Raw genomic sequence first — 19,914 nt, 5'->3', positions numbered from 1 at the left:
GAGGGAATCGGACTCTGGTTTGTCTCTCAAATCACTCAGATGTTCCCTGCTCTTGTGCGACTTACTCTCTGGAACACTGTGGCTTGTGGCATAGTTTTTCCACTGTTCCCTTGGACCTGTGGGAAAACCGCAATTTAGGACTTGCCATTTACGTATTCCTAGTGATCTAGTGTCTTCTTAGTTCGCTTAATGTTTAATATTTATTGTTCACTGTTAGGTGGCCCTGATTAGGCAGATTTTTGAGAACCCTGATATCTTCAAATTGTGAAGATGTCTGATCAATATGGCTAACAGAAAGGCTGCTGCATCCTTGTCTCCGGAGGCGGACCATAGGAAGTACTACAAAATGTTCCAGCCAGTTAAGGATGTGAAAAATGTGACCACAGAGATCAGAGGGCTACTGGATGATATTGATCGTCCGGAAGGTTACATAAGTAATAACTAGATCGAGCATCCTTGCGCCACTGATGGGGGGACCGCAGCAAACTTCATTTCGGAGTTCGATTGTCATTTGGTCTGAGCTTTGTCTGAGGCTCCTGCCCTTGAGATTCGAAGAAAAGTAGAAATACAGCCACATCTGAGTTCTCGGGGTAGTTTAAATAAGGACCCCCTTATGCATTTTGAAACTGAGAAAAAACCAGGCCAGGAGGGAGGGGAAACATTACGTGCTACCTGTAAACTTGACTCGGGGGTGCAGGGAATTTAAAAAATAACCCCATTGAAGTACACAGCTTATGTGGATCTAAAGCCCTAGCGGCCCAGCCAGACCAGTCAGATATAGTGGTTATTGATCCTGTAAAATAAGTAGGAGAGAGTGGAAATAGATCTAGTCCAGAAGAAGGCTTTTCAGTTCACCCCCTTGTCCCGCTAATAGATTGTCCCCTTTAGGCCCGGTAGGAACGTTAGATAAAGGGCTGAAAAAAAGGGTTGTAGCCGTCTGGAAAAACAATAACATTAATAAAAGCTCCAAGACCCAGCCTAAGAAGCTATTGAGATGCAATAGTATAGCGTAAACCGGGGTGGTTGGTGGAAATAATTATTCTGGCTCTGCTTCAGACCCTGCAGTATCTATCGCATCTACTGTCAGCATGGCACCTCAGCAGGAAATTAATCTAGAATTGCTTCTTGGCGAAATTAAGAACTTTGTCCTAAATAAGATTGGCAACTGTATGTCAGACGTGGCTGGCGAGAAATTATAAGTTACTCACCGTAGTGAATAACGTACTCCTAGTTCATAGTCCCCTTTCCCCCATATTATAAGGGCGTCCCTCGCTTGGGACGGTAGACAGAACTTTTTTCGCAGGGAAACTCATCTACCCCTTTCAATTTAGATGCGTGTGGGCGCTGGGAGCATACGCTCCCCCGACTCCGCACACTGGCGCCACTCCTTAGTCCCCTTTGACGCGTCGACTATATTAACATTGCCTAATGTCCCCAGATTTACTAGGGGGAGGACGTTGTGACGTATGGAGGAAAGGGGACTATGGACTTGGAGTTCGTTAGTTACTACGGTGAGTACCTTTATAATTACTCCTACGTCCCGTCCCCTTTCCTCCATAGTGTATGAGAGATTACGACTGAATGTAGCCCCAGGGTGGAGAGTTGCCTCTTCTAAGAAAACAAGATGCACACTGCCTGACCAAATGCCGCATCCGATATGGTGCTGACATCCAAGCATTAGTGCTTGCATAAGGCTGAGGGAGTAGCCCACGTGGCCGCCTTGCAGATAACCTGCCACGGAACGTGTCTTTGGAAAGCTACCGCCTCTTATGCCTCCTTGATGGCCATAACGATCCGCCTTGCTATTGAAGCCTTTGTGGCCTGTCTGCCTGGTTTTGACGAAGAGGGCATCTGATTTGCGGACGGTCTTGGTTTTTTCCAGTTAGAATTTTAGAGCGCATGCCAAGGTAAGGCGCACTAGGAAGGCTGTCTTAATGGTTACTAGCCGTCCAACGTGCAAGTCAAAGGATCAATTTCCTTTGACTCTACCCAGTGACAGAATCCGGTCGACTTGCTTTTGTACTGGCTTCTGGTGGCGTCACTCCTAGCCCCCTGTATAATGGCCAGGCTAGCCTGTGACAGGTGCAGATGCTTCAGGGAGACCTGTTCAGGAACCACGCTGCAAGGGCTAACTTCTGCGGGGAGGGGTGGATGACTGTGCCCCCTGCTGAGAGAGTAGGTGGGCTCTGGGCCCAACGGGAGGTGTACGGGGGCCTGGTCCGACAGGCTGAGCAGCTCCAAAAACCAGGGTTATGCTGGCCACCTTGGGGCTATCGGGATGATCCAAAGGTCCCAGGATTCCCTAATCCTGCAAATGACCTTGTGCACCAGGGGACTGGGGGGAAAAGCATAAGCAGTCATGTTGTTCCAATGGATCTGCATTGCGTCACCCAGCGAACCCCTGCCTTGCCCTTGCCAATAGGCAAAATGGGGGCACCTCCTGTTTGCACTGGTTGCAAAGAGGTCCACCTGTGAATACCCCACCTGCTGACGATCCCCTGAAGGACCTGCTTGTTCAACTGCCATTCGTAGTTGTCCATGCCCAGCCTGCTGAGACTGTCCGCCTCTAGGTTGGACTCCCCTGGGAGGTGGACTGCTAACAGGTGTATGTTGTTCACCAGAGGCCACTCCCAAATGTTGACCACCAGTATGCAGAGGGGAGGGGATCAGGTGCCACCCTGCTTGTTGATGTAATACATGCAGATGGAGCTGTCTGTTTGAATGAGCATCGCCATGCCGGTGATAATAGGTAGAAAGGCTTTGCGAGCCAGTTGATGTGCGCCAGCTGCTCCTGCCGGGACCATACTCCATGGACGCTGTGACTGTACAAAGTAGCACCCCAACCCTCTCGGGACGAGTCTGTGGTAATGGTGACCGGAGGTGTTGTTTGCCGGAAGGACCTGCCTATCCGCAGGTTGTTGTCCGTACCTCACCAGATCAGATCCTGGTGGAGCTGTTGTGGAATGCTGGTCTGCTCCGCCTGCGAACCCTTCTTCTGGTTCCAGGAAGCTGAGAAATGTAGCTGCAGTCGCCTCATTTTGAGCCCTGTCTGTGGCACTGCAAGAAGACATGCAGCCATAACTCCCACCAGGTGTTGGTACCACAACGCCGAGATCACTGATCTGCTGAAAATATGCCCAGTGGCCATCTTCATGTTCATGATCTTGTCCTCGGAGAGGAAGATCCTCTCAGAGCTTGTGTCCCAGATATGTCCCAGGAAGGTCAGGCTCTGGGTGGGAACCAACTGTGACTTTTTGAGATTGATAGAAAATCCCAGGTCATATAGTGTATCCATGAGGGCGGAAGCCGTATGCTGGATCGCCTCCGGAGATCTCGCTCTGACTAGCCAGTCATCTAGATATTGGTAAATATGCTGGCCTTGCGTCCTGAGTAGGGCTGTCATTGCGTTCATTAGACTTGTAAAGACTTTGGGGGCCGAATTGAGTCCAAACGGTAGAACCCTGTATTGAAAGTGAAAACCCATGATTCTGAACCTCAGGAAGGACTGATGGGGTTCCCAAATCGGGACGTGTAGGTAGGCAGGCATCCTTCAGAACCAGGGAGCATATCCAGTTTCCCGCACACAATGGGCCTCATTACATCTCCTGCGGTAGCCATGCCGGTAAAGCTGGCAGGCTTCCGCCGGAGTTGTCATTTTTTCCGGCGCCTGACTTCACAGAATCACCGGGCATTACAGTCCCAGCAGTCCATGAAGTCAGGCGCCGGAAAATGTTACTCCCCATTCCCATTGAGTCCTATAGGACTCAATGGGAATGGGGAGGACAGAAGCACCAGCACCATGTGCAACAGTGCCGGTGCTTCCGTCAAAGTCTGTGAGAGGCTGCTGCTTGAGCCACACTTTTTTGACAAGCGCTACTACGTCCTTCTGAAGTGGGAATCCATTTCTAGCTGTAGGGCGTAGCATGAGAACCTCAGCCAGTACCCCCGCCTCCAGTTGTTCCACCTGTGGCTGCGGGGTTCTCAGACAGGCCAGCCAGGCGTTCTTCAAAAGCTTTGGCTGATGATGGAGTGTCCGGGTCCTCCTCCTCTTTGTCCACTGTTGTGTCGTGCGTGTCTGGGTGACCGGAGGACGGCTGGCCGCAGGCAGCTGTGGCGTGCTAGGTATCAGTGCCGGAGGCTGCTGAGGTGAGAGAGGCGAGGCTGCCGTGTCTCGAACAGGCATGGGAGCCGGAGCTGCTGCGACTGGTACCGGCATGGGAGCCGGGGGCTGAGCTGGACCCAGGGGCGGTGTGGTTGTGCGTGCTTACAGCTGTACAGGAGGGAGCATGTCCCTGATCACGTCCCTGAGGATGATACCCATATGTGGTAATCTCATGAGTGCGAGGAACTTCTCGAAGAAACTGTCTTCACAGGCCAGAGGGATGCCTGATGGTACAGGCATAGGGGTCGGGCGCTGAGGCTGCTGTGTCCTGGGCATACCCTGTCTCGCTGTATAGGCCAAGTATACCTGCCCTACGAAGTGGATGGATAGGATGTGGACCAAGTGACAGCGGTTGACCAATCCCACCTGGAAGCTCTTTCCCTTGCCTGGTCTCCAAAGGGAAAAGGCGTTGGGTAAACTGCCATTTTGTCTGGCCCGGCAGTCATTTTGTTTTGCTCTGTGCCTAGTGCCTGCTTCGTGGAACTTGCGGAGCTGGGACCGGTTTCCACCAGTATGTTGATCAGCAGTGGTTTAGGCCTACCCTGCACCTCAGAATGGGGACTGGTCGGTGGAGTGCCCTCAGTAGTGGTGCCGGTAGTGCTGCATGCAGGCGCCCCCTCAGATATGGGCCCGGTGTTAGGACATAGCCCCTCGGGTTGGGACCTGGTAATAGAGCCTTGCGGCCCCTCAGCTGTAGCACCGGTAGGATCTTGCGACCCCTCAGCCTGGTGGCCGGAAGCTGGAGCAGCCTTGGTGTTGTTGCTGGTTTTAGGACCTGTTAGGTCCCCTCCCACTTGGGTGCTTCCATTGGAAGTAGTCACCCTTGCGGGGTGCGGAGAACAGGGCCACTATCTTGGGCCTGGTCTTCTGCTTCACAAACGCTTTGAGGTCCTCTGGAGGCGATCTTCCATAGAGCTACCGCCATCTGGCTAGTCGGTTCTTGAGTGCGCAAGGAGTCAAGGCGTTGCATGCGGTACAGCCGTCCCAGGCGAGGTCTGAGCGGAGGCAGAGGGTGTGGGAGTCAGATGTTGGGAAGGGACCCTTGCAGGCTGGACACCTGCTGAAGCCCGCCGTCGTAGACATGCGCCGGGGAGAAGCATGGTGCCAAAGGACAAAGCAGTACCTGACAAATGAAAAGAAAAAAGAAGACAAGAATACTTCTCCGAGGAAGAGCGCATGGAATTACTAGGCCAGAGGCTTAACCCAGGAGCGCTGGTGAAAGCGGTCTGTTCCCGTCGACGTGGAAAAGGGGACTGGGGAGTGGCCCTGGTGGGCAGAGTCAGGGGAGTGCATACTCCCAGGGGCGCGCCCCCGCACGCTTCTAAATTTAAAGGGGACGATCATTTTTCTGGTTAAAAAGGTACCGTCTCCCGTCCCTAGCAAGAGACGTCCATACATTATGGGTGAAAGGGGACGGGACGTAGGAGTATAAACTGCTTAAAAATAGCTTGAAAGTTGTAGTTACTAAGATAAGAGCTATAAATCTCAATAAGCTTCCAAATTCCACCTTTCACACAGAAAGGAAGCATGCTTGTATAAGGGAAGACAAGCAACATCAAAATACCACAAGTAAAGTGCCTAAGTGCAGAGACCAGGTGCCCCCAAGAGAAAGCAATAGACAGAGAGGTGATAAAAGTGATGTGGCTCGGAGCAGGTGTGCTAATGCTCTGGCAACTAGTCAGATTAATGTACCCTGCGTACAAACGGGTGCTACTTATAACTTTGCACCTGCATTTATCTGAGACAGTCCCCCATTAAGACACCGGTTCCACCATATGGTAAACTCTAGTCCCATGATAAAGAGAAGGCCTTGCTTGGAAAAAGACCCCTAAAAGAGTTGATGCTCCCAGGCTATGCAGAGAGAAAGTTCCATCTTTTACTATGTTTAATGTGCAGAGATTGGCCCTAGGAAGTCGGAAAGATCAGGACTCTTTGAGAAATAAATGTGCTCACTGGATCCGTATTTTTAAGGGTTGCCTCTCTATAATTAGAGAAAATATTGTGAACTGCAGATGGGAACAAATGCGTAACAGCTGGTATGATTGCATTCAGGTGTCCCTGTGCTCACGGGAACTTGTGCATGGCCTGCTCACCATTGATTTACGTACCTTTGCTCCCCCTGGCTCCCAAATAGTAATTAGATTTTCCCCATTTCATATGCCTAACAGTGAGTGGTAGTACTGGAATAGGGTTGGGTTCGATCACATCCCACAAAAGGCAGGAAGGTAAGATTGGAATCAGAAAAGGAGCTGCTCCTACTGAGGATGTTAGCCCAGCTACTGAGGGCGTTCTGCCTGGGAGGGATCTGAAAGAAATAGATGACTGAGGCAGGGAGCTTCAAATAGTTCAAGGCAGGCCACAAGGTTAATCTCATGGAATATTTCAGGTATTGCCAGACATTTGTATGACCGAGGATGGAAGGAGATTATTAGGTTTTCATTTGATCTTTTTGCAGGAAACCTGGTCCTATCACTGGTTAATGTTGAATACCCTGGAGCTGCTTTTAGCTCCTGCTTATCCAGTCTTCATTTCGAGCCTTGCACTGATACTACTAGATCAGGCTATGTAGACTAAATTATATTGAGGTGATTATGATGAACAATTTTAATGCCGCCCCCACCCACAGTGTGAAGTCTTACGTGTGCTGCATTTTGAATGTCTACTATAATAGTAGACATACAAATCACAGACGTGCGTGATCATTTTACGCTAGATGTTTCAGTGATTCACCACATGAGTGGGTGCACACAAACTGAATTTTCCAATGCTATCTCTCTCGCTGGAGTGGCGCACACGAACGTCGAACGAGGAACAGAGTCCTCCCTAGTGTCTGTTTGGGATGACCTAAAAAGAACTGCGGACGTGGAAGGACTCATGTGCTGTACTCATTCGCCTTGACCTCTCTGCTACCTTTAATACCATTGACCATACCATTCTCCTAGACAGGCTAAAAAGACACTGCCCTTACTTGGACCTAGTCTTTCATCTATAATTGCTCGCAAATCATGCTCCTCCACCCTTTCACGTCTACATTCCGATCAGTACCAAAAGGGGTCCCACAGGTAGCATCCCTATCTGCCCTCCACTTCCAACATCTATCTGAACCCACTCCCCACCCTCATTCGCTCCCTCATCCTAACCTGCTACAACTACGCAGACGATACTCGGTTCATCCTTGAAATCCCAAGATCACCAGACTTCAACCGTCCAGCTCAGTCATCGTGACTCTCAGATATGGACTACTGGATGATGACCAACCACTTCATCCTCAATCCTGGAAAAACAGAAATCCTAGTCCATAGGAAAACAGCGCTCCTTCCCCAATCTATTCCCTGGCCTGACTCTCTAGCCACCACCTACTCACCCATGGCAACCTCCAGCTTGGTGAAAGACCTTGGATGCACACTGGACGCAGATTTGTCCCTCTCCTGACATATCAAATCTGTATCCAGAACCTACTGCTTCCACCTACCCATCCTTCGTGGCATCTTCCCATACCTCACCTATCCTCACCGTTTCTCTGACATCATCTCCTTCATCATCTCCCACTTAGACTATGCAAACTGCCTTTATCTAAGTGCACTGGCATATCAGCAAAACAAACTGCAAAGAATCCAAAACGCTACCCATTAACCTCTTTGCCAGAGAACACATCAGCCCTACACTAAGAGACCTCCATTGGCTCCCTACTGGTCGAAGCACTACCTTTAAAGCCATGTGCATCACTTAATGTGCCATCCACAACACCACCCCGAAATTCCTCCAAGACAAACTCACTCACTACCACCCCTCAAGGGCACTCAGATCCGGCACAGCATCTCTCCTAGTTGTCCCACACTACAACTGCACCAGACTGGGCAGATCCTCCTTCTCCGTCCAAGCGGCGATCATCTGGAACACTCTGCCCCTGCAAGTTTGCAACATTTATAATCACCTGGCACTCAGAAAGGCACTAAAAACCAGAATATTCCCTTCCTCCTCTTGAAACCTTCTCGCACTCTATACTTATGTGAACACAGAAACACTTGCCCAAACCCAACAACACACTTAGCCACCCAAACCTCCACGGATGCCGGCGGCGGCACACTGATACATTTGACACCTCCACCTCACTACCAGATGATCGTACATCACTCCCCCGTCCCTCTGGGCCCCTCTCCCACTGCTCAGGCTCTCAATCTAGGGAGACCAGCCAATCACGTTGGGCCTAGTAAAATGACATTGAAGATGAACTCCATCCGAGTATAAGGTATGTATACCTTGCACCATGTCTGTGGACACAGGCTGCAGGCACGGCCACCCAACCATGCTCTATAGAATGCAGCTATGGCTATGCAATTACGGTCTATCAGCTCGCATAGCCGTCCACACTGAAACCCCTGACATACCTCAACAGCTCTGTCATTAGTATACAATGACAACCTACGACAAATGTCAGTCTAGCTGGGCACCCATGGGCTCTCCGGCACCAGCACTCTATCCTAAACCACAAACAGCACCCGCCCAAATGCCTGACCCCCAGGCTGCTTACTGGAGCCTAGCCAGCCCCCCCAAGTCCTAACTCGGCAAAATGCACACACACATCTTAAAAACTGTACTCCTAGAATCTCTGACACATGTACTTCTGTCCCAGAGGGCGTTCCAACCACAAAGCGTATTGCGGCCATACAAATGGGGAAAGGGCGCTATATAAATAACGAATAGAATACAAAACAATACAACATTTCTGGTCCCTCACAGGGGTGGGACACACACTGAATTTCTATGTGTTGGAACTTTTGTGTATTCAACAATAGATAGCACCGAGTCACATCCCCTAATTTAATGCCCCTCCAACCCCCGATATAACCTATCCCCACCACACAATTTTGAAACAACATGCAAGCTGCATTAGGATTCAAAATATATTTTTTTTCGAATAAGATTAGTTATATTTACAGAAGGGATTAAAAGGTGGTTGCCTAACTTTACGCTAGCGAAATTACCACAGTGACATATTCATACATTTGTAACTGGTAAACAGAAACAGGAATTAGCCTGCCTATGCAATCCTAACGTACAAATTGTGCACACATGCAGTCACTCCATATATATCAAATGATTACATTTCTTTTTTGACTTTACAGTACGGACAAACAAGCAATATATAGCAGCAATCGAGATTTGGAAGACGCAGGGTCAGAAACAGAAATCATGCACAGCAAACACCGCAGGACAAAGGGTACAGGCTGAGTGGCAGTTCAGGGGAGGGGGATCGACACTGCCATCGTTGTCAGTCATCAGTGAATGCAGGTAAGAACGGAAAGGGGGCCAGATGTTGATCGGTCTGCTGGACAACAGTTGTAGAGCAGACCAGCGTTCTTCCATGTCCGAGGCGCAGGTAACTGCGTGGAGCCATTGGTCTACAGTGGGGACTGCTGGGCGCAACCACAGTAACAGAACACTACGAGTTGCTAATGACATGCAAAGACCTGCCAGCTTTCAGTAGCAAGGGCAGGGGTTAGGAAACTCATAAAATAAACCGGACATAGGGCTTGGCTCAACAGTACAGTCAGACATCAATGACACCGCCTCACATGCCCCTTCCAAAATGCTGCAATTCTAGGGCAGGACCAGAGCATGTGAATGTACCCTGCATTATCAGGGTTGCATCTAGGGCACTCAGAGGAGCGCGCCCTCGACATTTGGTGCAGTCTAGCGGGGGTATAGTGGTATCTATGTAAAACTTTAAATTGGATTAGATGGAATCTTCTTGAATTGAGGGACATCTCATGAGTACGAGAGCACATGGATTCCCAGATCTTATCCGTTATGTTAATCCCCAGGTCTCTGCTCACGGCCCCGCGCAGCCTGTCGAGTGGCCGGCATGCCCCGTTCCTGTAGGAGCCTTTATAGTCTAGTCTGGACACCCCTCCGCGAGCAAAGGTGGCACACATAACCAACGTCAGTAGTGGATCATCGGGAGGGATTGAGGGGAATTCCTGCCAGTTGCACTTAAGCCTCCGGCGAAGGTCAGCGAATTGTAGCCACCTGGGAAGGTGCGCCCTCAAAGACTCCGGCAGATCCTGCCACTCAATGAAGGAACGCCCCACGTAAACATCTCGCAGGAGGCCAAATCCAGCCGTAGACCAGACGCTCGTGGTTGCTTTGTCCATCGAGGAGGCACCTGGCAAACAGTGCCAGAGGGGCAGTCACCATGGAAGGGGTGGGCGACGCCAAGCCGGTTCCAATCTCACTAAGTGTAGCGGTGGATGGAGATGAGGCGTAACACGCTTTGAGTTGGGCAAGTAGGTTCTCACTCTCCTGGATGGCCTGACAAATCGCTCTGAGGATCCCAAATTCTTTTGTCAGGGCAACCCCACCGATATATATACTTGTAATAACTTTATACAAATAAGATTGCTTGCCACAACTTATCTTTCGGCAAATGAGAATAACACTTACCTCTGTGGTGATCGGGATTCTTGAAACTAGAAGCTAGAGGGAATTACCTGAAAACTCCTCCCCAATCCAGCCCAAGGCTAGATTGAGGTGAAATCCCCAGGGGAAACCCCGAAGGGAAAAAAACCCCGTGAGGAGCTGCTAGAGAGCGTGGATTCCTGTAGCAGCTGGTGGAGTGGTGGAGGAGAAACACTAGTTGAGCTGAATTCCGGAATCTTGTCAAGGTGGTTTCTGATAGAGAAGAATAGAATCTAGATGAGTAAGATATCAAATGGAGTAAGTAAAGTGGTAGGGAAAGAGAAAGGATCTTACCCTGAAGCCTATGTTCTACTGAGGAGTTCTAGTCGGTCGGAGGTAAGGTTGGTATTAGACCGGATGGTGACAGCCCAAGGAAAAGATTGTTCAAAGCCAGGTGAAAGGCTTGTGGCTCAAAGATACTGAAAGGCTGATATGGATAAAATAGAAACGTTAGATCAAGGAGGGAATCCTAGTGAGAGACTTGATGAACGAAAGTTTGATAGAAACAAAGACACTACCGGAGAGGACAGTCGGAAACACAGGTAGGTGAACTTCCGTTTATCCGCTGTGCTCGAGAAGACTTTGAATTCTGATGAGTCCAAGAAAACGGAAGGGTAAGAAGAAAAGAAGTTAGGTGAGAGAAGAATGATCCTCGGGGAGGTAGCTGCGGAATTACTTCAGGTAGGAAGTTTAGCGAAGGATAGCGAAAACTTACGATGCGCAGCGCGACTCTGAGTAGAGAAGCAACGCGTAGTGCAGAGGATCCTGTTGCCGGAAGTACCATTCCGGAAGCTTGGAGGCGGGGCTAGTCCCGCGGTGTGAGGAGTGAAAACAACTAGAGCGCGGCTTACCGTCTCCAGATCCTCCATATTGAAAGTCCCGATTTCGGGTTGAGCCATAGCTGTTCCCGGTATTGATTTCTCTAAGTGTGCGGCAGTTCGGTTACACAGAACAGTCGTAACAATACTTTGAAGGCCTTCCATAGGGTGGCCTGCAAGTCTACCGTGCCGGTAGTAATAACAAAGAACTTGTCAATACTTGATCAGAACTTGGACTCAAATACCAGGTCCAGCAATGCGTTTGGTTTAAGTCTCCATGAGCGCGCTGCCCCACCTCCAACATCCCAATTCAGTGACACTGTGAACAGAGAGTGGTCGGAGGTGGTCCTGGGTAGCATCAACATCCAGCCAATCCGTCCCATGAGAGCATCTGCCAGTAACCATCTGTCGATCCGCGAGTGGGAATCATGTACAGTAGAGTAGGAGGAGAACACTCGGGACAGAGGGTGAAGTAGTCTCCCAGCTCCGACCACGCCCAGCGAGGCTTGCGCCGCTAGAATGGTTTTAGCCGACCTGGTCAACTGACGGGGTCTGGCACCAGATTTATCCAGGTCGATATTAACTATGGTGTTAAAGTGTACACCCCAAAGTATAGGAACGAGGGGGAATTTGCCCAGTAAAGAGACGAGTTGAGAGTCAAATTCTGGGTCATCTACATTTGGGCCGTATGTATTCAGAAGAACCACATCACGGTCCATCAAAATACAATGTATTATGACATAGCGCCCCAGGGGATCTATATGTGTCACTTTGTGAGAGAATCTAAGGGTATGCACTAGGGTCATCATGCCTCAACTCTGTGTAGAGTAGGTGGTATAGTAGCGCCTATGTGCCCCACAACTTAGCAAATCTGTCGCAGCCTCCCGCCAGTGCATGTGTCTCTTACAAAAAAAGGACTCTGTGTCATTCAGCATAAAGCTGCAATTTGCGCATCTTGACAGGGTTGCCTAGCCCTTTAATATTCCAGCTCATGAATACCAGTCCCTCATGCGCCATTTAGCCGGTAGACATATGTCAGCTGTGATCTGGCCCAGGCCAGAAAGGGTTGATTTGTGGTGTAAACAAACCAGAGAAAAATTTCACCTTGTCTCCCCAATCGCAAGCCAAGCTGTTTTTTAAACTTTTGTCCCTTCCCTCCCACCCACCTCCCAATGAGAGGAGTGAATCCGCAACTGAACTACAAACAACAACAACCGACAACAATTGCAACTTTGTATGGGGGCTGTGCGCTAACCAAGGTCGGCTTCAGCATAGACGCGAAATAAAGAAAAGCATAATGTTGTGCACATTTCAGGAGTATCAATATAACATTGCAGGTATCATAAGTGTAACCTGTGAGGGCCCCCCGCAATCAGAACGGCAACGCCCCGTTTTAAGGAAGAACAGGAGGGGTCCAGTGCGACAAGGTAATAGCAGCTGCCGGGAAATGCTCATCAAGGAATCTGGAGGCCTCTTCCGGGATGGTGAAAAAGTAGACCTTGTCAGCATGTTCAACTCTAAGCTTTGCTGGATACAACATGGAGTATTGAACTTCTAGCTCCCGAAGTCCTTTCTTGGTGGCCAAAAAAGTCTTGCGCTCTTGCTGGATGGCGACAGAGAAATCCGGATGAAGGTGGATCCTAGCAGTGTCAAGCAGCAACTCGCCCTTGGCTCTGGCAGCACGCCATAGCGCATCTCTATCACTATAGTTTCAAACTCTGGCTATGATAGGTCAAGGTGGAGCTCCAGGTCTGGGTGTCACAGCTAGGGATTGGTGGGCGCATTCAATTGCGAACTGTGGTGAGATCCTGGGGCCGTCTAGTAGAGAGAGAAGGATGCATTCCGTGTAATCCTCCATGGGACCATCAATTTTGTCTCTTGCACATCGATTATGCGCAAGTTATTGCGCCTCGACCTGGATTCCAAATCTTTGTTCTTTTTACTAACCGCCTGGACAGCGAGGCAACCTCAGACTTGAGTGCCGTGATGTTAACCTCAGTCGAGCTAACCCTAGACTCCACCTCGGTGACCCGAGTGTCAGTCTTCTCTATCCGGGCTTTGATAAAGCTGATTGGCCAACTCATATCGTGCAGTTTCGTATGTAGCTGTGAACCCCTCCAACAAAATACTCCATCATCTTCTGAAGTTCAGTGGGTTCGCTTAGCACCAGGCGGAAGGGCTTCAGACTCTGAATGCGTCTCGGCAGGCTTCGCCATGACTTGGCAAACATGTTAATGTAACTCTATTTCCTGCCTTCCCCTTTAGTCATGGGGGAAGGCAGGTTATTTATGTAACTTGTAAGTGATTTCAATCCAGCACTTCACGTAAGTCAACGCCTAGCGTGTAATGCACAACTGAAATCCTTATTTATTTGTGTCTAAAAGTTATTTTATTCTGAACAATGTACCACTCATATCACGCCCCTCTCTTGGAACCCCCACGGTCACACTGAACCAAGAATCAGGCTGGGTTGCAAAGTTAAAATATGTATTCATGTAGTTACAATTAATCACACTATGTTTAATGAGTACACAATAATCACCAACGGGGTGATGTAACACTAAGCAATCTCTTTAATGCACAGGGAGCAATAGTGAGCAGAACAATTCAGCACAGAAATAATACTTTTGTGTGTGTGTTCAGAATAGATAGCAGTGTGGTTACTATTTCCCCCTGCACACCCCTCAACCCTCAATAGGCAAGGTAAAGAGATAGGAGGAGAGAGCAGATATTCAGGAATGGCAGAATTCAAACAAAATAACAATCCAGATTCCCCCCAGCACGCAAGAGAAGAACAGAATTGATTGGCAAGCTGTGCAAATGGTTTCAAATTTATCTGAAGAATGGATTGGGTGCAAACACTAAATATGGTCTAAATTGCTGAAATGGTTTAAAATCTTATGGCAGCCGCTAGATAGTTACACACAAACACTAGCAATGATTTAATACTAAGAAGCAATGGGAAATCTTAAAACTGTGGTCGGGAGCAATCAAAAGCTATTTTACACATGTCTGAAATTCCCTAAAGGAAAATTTGCGGAAAACTTTTCCACATGCGGTAATCGCGATTACGGGAGAACTGTATGGATTTGGGATGCGTTTTTAGGTTCTATGGAAAGCTGAGGATGTTAGCTACAAGCAGAAGTTTTGTTTCTAGCAAAAAAACTGAAGAAGTTATGGACGTTTTAGTGGAGGTCGTTTTTTTCAGATAGGCGCAAGAATGGAAAACAGGAATGCACTTTTAAAAGACAAATAGGATTTCTTACACTACATTATGACTATAGAAAAAGAGAATGCCACACATGAATCTCCACAGTCCTGGTCAGGGACCCTTCACGTGGTGGATACTCACTTTCTTTCTGGGATTCAATTTATTTATTCACAACACTAATGATTTATGATTTTAGAAAACAGATAAGAGAAACTTAGCGCAAGAACACTTCTGACAATTCAAAAATACTCCTAACACTACCAGTTCTTAATACAAGAGAGGATGGGTTTAAGATAGGGATTAACTATGGACAGTACATATGCTAGTGACACAGTCCTATTCTATTCACTAGATATGTTTCAAAAGGAACCGTCAGGATTCTGGTCCGTCAAGTGTTCTGGTCAGGGAAGGGAACCTGGTTCTGGGATAGACAGCTGGGCATACCGGACTGGACTGGGTCTGTTCACAGCATGGCACAGGAATGGATCGGGTCTGCAATGGCTCTGGTCACAGCTCTCTGGTCACAGCAAGGCTCAACTGGATTGGATCTTTTGTTTACGATGATAATTATTTAGCAGGCAAGCGGTACAGCACAGCCCGGCTGTATATCTTTTGATCCTCTCCTTTGGTGGTGGGATTCTGGAATTTAAGGCCTAGCTGAGAATGGTCCAGCTCTGCAATGGGCCTTTCTGTTTGCCAAATTTCTGGAGTCTGGAGCAAGGAAGATGGAGGGTTCTCTAGCAGGGTGCTCCGCCAGCAATCGGTTAGTGGGTGAATCTGTGTGTTCCCTTTCAGTCTGAGCTGTCTCTATTTATGCTTATGATAAAGGGGTGTGTGTGCTGGATTATCCTAAGCATGCCTCCTTTCTAGGGATTGGTCAGGGTCTCCTCTCTCCCTTGATAGAAGGAAAAAAACTGCGTGTCATCATGATGATGTGGTTTTACGAGGCCTAGAGTCCACCCCTCGCCTCTTGATCACAAAATCGCCTTTTGGTACAATACATATTTCCATGTGTGCAACCTCTATAACAATAACATATATAGATTACATATTTTGTGTAGCAGATACTCCTCCAAACCCTGTCGCTGTAAGATCTTGTGTCTGCTTTTTACAGAATTTTGCCCTTTTTGTCCGGAACACAATGTCCAATTTCGGAGCAAATTTCCACAAATGTGCGCATTGAATATGGGCATAAATGTATGAAGTCTCATGCTTTTATCACAAATGCAGTTTGTGTAATGTCACTTTTTCTGCCATTTCTTCCTAGAACATGCCACAGAGTTCTGGCACCTCTGCACCCGTGCATCCAGAAATCACATTAACAATGCTGTTATTTCCATAATCTTCACAATTTTACATAGTAAGTTATATGTATTTAAACACAATATTCTTTGTGAATGTCCAGCCACAGATGGCTATTTGTCTCTGCCTCCTTCTCCCTGCAGCTCAGAAGCAGTCTCCTCCCAGTTCCTCCTGGGCCCAGGCCATTTTATGACCCTTCACACTTAGCCTTCCTTTGACTGGAGGAAGTCCATTGTCTTCTTCCCCTGGCAGACCAAATTCTTCCCCCACCCCATAATCATCACATAGGTGTGATTTCCTGGTGTAGAGAGAGGCCTGGCCTCTGTGGGGGAAGCTGTTATACTGGTGTGGTGGCTTTGAGTCAGGCTTAAATTCAAAAGTTATTTTGTTGCATTTCTTTCTTGGTTTAAAATAAACTTGTGATTTCAAAACAAGCAGCTAGAACACTGATTCCAGATCCTAAACCATGGGATTAAACAGTTACAACCTAGGTTACTCTCAATAACAGGCCACTTAGATTTCAGTTGTACAAGTTTACAGTTTTAAGGCAGGCTTCTGACAGCTGTAATTCAGGCGGCTGGGGGTACTGCGCCCAGAGTTTGACAGATTCCACAGGCAGGCACTTTGGCTGTGGATGTTTTGATGACAAATTCAGCTTTTCCGGACATTGTAATTTCACAATGATTTCTTGAACTAAATGAATTGTAGCACCCAGAAAGAATTCTGGATGTTTGAGGATGTTTAGTACCGGCATTCTGCAGTTTCAGCAACCAAGAAAAACGGATTTAAAAACAAGATTTTGGATTTCTTTCAGCAAAGCACTGCTTACCCCTCTATGCTCCATTTTTACTTGTTGGGCAGCCCAGTGACATGTTTCAGGAGTGTGCTCTCTGTTCCACCACTGACAACATGCATGGCAGATTGGGCAGCCGTCTTTTTGTGTTGCGAAGCGCGATTTCCATAGGTTTTGGCGCGCATGAGGGTTTTGCAGCTGTCTTGATATTTCTGGCACCATCAGAACACAGGGATGCCGCATGGTAGAGCAAAAGTGGGTCAATAATTCCCACAAACAGTAGCAGGGTGCTTCAGGGAGGAGTCGATACCAGTAAGCAGGATGATTGAGGCAGACTATACAATCCCTCTGTGTGTAGAGCGAGGCCCACAACCAGTTGGGTAGCCCAGTCTGATGGGCCCAGGGGTCGAGGCACACAGGATGAGCAGAGGAGACCGTGTCTAGGGTATAGCCGTAGGAAGCTCTCTTGATGATATGGATCCCCAACGCCGCTCCCCTAGGGGTTCAGATGAGTAAGAGTAGATACCGGATGCATCAGCGCCCAACAAGCCCAGAGAAAGGCAGCAGAGGGGGCCGAGACATTAAGGTGACTGGCGGCAGAAGTAGTGAAGCGAGTGGGGTTTCGGCATTCGGGAAGTAAAAGAGAATGGTGCACTAATCACTTACCGCACGTTTAGGGAATGCGTAGTTCTACTCCCGTCTCTCATGGGATGAGACGGTGTAAACTCATGGTGTACACTGTACCACGGACCATAGGGACCAACTGGAGGTTGAGGGGGGAAGGCTGCCCCAGGAGTACAGGTCGCGTCCTCCAGCCGTCCAGGCAGATCGATAGGGCAAGAGCACAGCCCAGAGGAGGGAGCCAGATACCGGGCATCAGGATAATGCAAGATGGGTGGAAGCAGGGAAATGGTGTTGAGTCAGAACCAACCCAGCTGGGACACAGGAGCCCGCGGCGCACACCTCACTCACTGCACAATCAGTGTAGATGTAGCCTCACTCCCATCCGCACGCCATTAGTCTTTGTTGGTGGAGTTCCCCAGCCGGCCAATGAGTCCAGGAGACATCTGTGGGCCGGGCCCCCACCGAAGCACAGGTCGCAACCTCAGTGACCCAGGGCACCGCAGAGCAGGTGGAGCATTGGGCAGGAGCACCAAGGCGAGGAACGGGTGCAAAGTAGAAATCGCAAGTAGCTGCACCCTCCAAGCCTAGCCCAGAGCAGCCAGGCCAGGCAGTGGTTGGCCTGCGGACTTGTGCCGCACAACCGCAGCCCGGAGGCACAGGCACCAGCAACAGAGCGCCGGCTGCCCCGTAGAGCCAGGCAGGCAGGAGCCACAGTGCTGCAGCGGATACAGGAGAAGCTGTCCCATGGCAAAGACCAAATGGGCGAGCAAGGTTCCGACGTGGGACAAGGCACGGCTCCAATGCCGGACTCGAGGCGCCACGCACAGCAACACTCCACCTGTCCTCCAGTGGCGGAAGCTCCACGGGTCACTGCGCCCTCTCTGGAATCCAGTTAGGATTTAGGATATCACCACCAGGCACTGGGGTCCGGAGCAAGCACGGCCTGGGACACGTATGCTGGGACAAGCGGTCGTTGGAGCAAGTCATCCATTCCGTGGTGAAGGCGGGCTATGCATAGCTGTCTGCATCGTCCATTAAGCATGGCGGGCAAGGCCTCAGAAGTAAGCAGGCCAGATCGCGGCAGGGAGGCTCCTCAATGTGTGAAATCCGACAACCATTGGTTGTCGGGTACTTAGTCTTCATGCAGCGCTGGCTTTAAAGCTTCACAGTGCCAGAGATTAAATAGAACGAGCCGTGTGAAGCCGTCGGGCAAACAGAGTGAAAAATCACGTGGCCATTTTAGCACGCGTGCAGCAGCACCCCCTAAATGATTATATTTGTAACATCTTTAATTCTGAACAATACAATGTCACCTCTAAGCAGAATATTTAATTGTATGATAACATTGCTGCTTTTTGGCCAGTGCATATTTTCTATGTAAATGAAAGTGGCACAGATAAGCTCCATTTTATATCCAATCTGTCTTTTTAAATATCTATAGTTTTCACACATTACAATTTATCAATCCATCCTAGAGATGTGGAAAGGTGCACCCTTCTACAAATATGGTGTCAGAATTCACCTGTTAAAATCTGCTGTTTGCTTTAATTGGGTTTTGATTTACAAAAAGCTACACCCATCTAATCTTTTGCCATGTAAAACAAATCTGGCTAGGTTTTGAATACAGTGGGAAAGCAAAGTGCAGTTCGCACTTTACATGTTCTAGCATTCTATCTGGAATGACCTCACCTTACTGGAAGTTACCTTGCAGTTCTCCCTCTCCAGGGACTGAAAATTGTTCTAGCAGGCATATGGTCCAATTACATTTGGGAATGTTCATATTCCCTTTTGAATAATTCTTTAAAGCACAGAGCCAGCAGAGACCCTCAAGCATTCCCAGGGAATTCCCAGTCAGCTCACCCATTCTGATCTCCTTCTCCATCTAGGAAAGAAGGTCTGTCAAAGATACACGTTTCCTCAAGATAAGGTCTAATCAACACCAGATCCAAGCTCAGTTCTCATCCATTTGGAGCATGTGTTCTCCTTCTCTGCAGCCTTTCATCCCAGAGTTCCCCGCAATCCCTGTGGTTTCTACTTTTATAATTGGAATTAATACCACACTGTCATGTTGTCCTCACTTTTTGATTGGCCAAGTCTTTCCATTGGCTTGCTTATTAGGCAGACACTCCCAGAGCATACATCCCCTCATGTTCATGGACTGATCATATTTTAAAACATGATTCCAGAAAGGGCTGTATGCTCTGGACTTCCATTTTTCTGAATTAAAAATCATATTGTATTCCATAATTCATTTTAGCAATATGACACATAGATGAGCTGTGGATTTCGGTTTTCCTACGGTCACACGAATTCAGGGATACCAAACATTACTATGTGGGATGAAGCATGTGATAGTCATTAATATTCATAATTTGATACATTTTTGAAAAATCCTACAAATATTGTGTAAAGACTTATTTGGTAGATAGTGGAGAAACTCACAGTTGTAAAACCCTTTTTGGAGGCCTGTTACATCTTAAGGCTACATTTCTCTGAATTATGAAACCTTCATGTTAGCATCATCAGTCATGTAAACATCTCTCAG

General features: G+C 48.4%; 1 protein-coding gene across 1 annotated transcript in view; it reads right to left on the bottom strand.

The window, feature by feature from the left end:
- The window catches only part of CARMIL1 (capping protein regulator and myosin 1 linker 1), a 1,545,633-nt gene that overhangs the window by 914,472 nt on the left and 611,247 nt on the right, over positions 1-19,914 (bottom strand). The gene's annotated exons all lie outside the window — the stretch shown is intronic.

Source organism: Ambystoma mexicanum, chromosome 5p (assembly GCF_040938575.1).
Source record: "Ambystoma mexicanum isolate Mex_15411 chromosome 5p, UKY_AmexF1_1, whole genome shotgun sequence".
Lineage (NCBI taxonomy): Eukaryota > Metazoa > Chordata > Amphibia > Caudata > Ambystomatidae > Ambystoma > Ambystoma mexicanum.
This window is presented reverse-complemented; position numbering and strand designations above follow the sequence as displayed.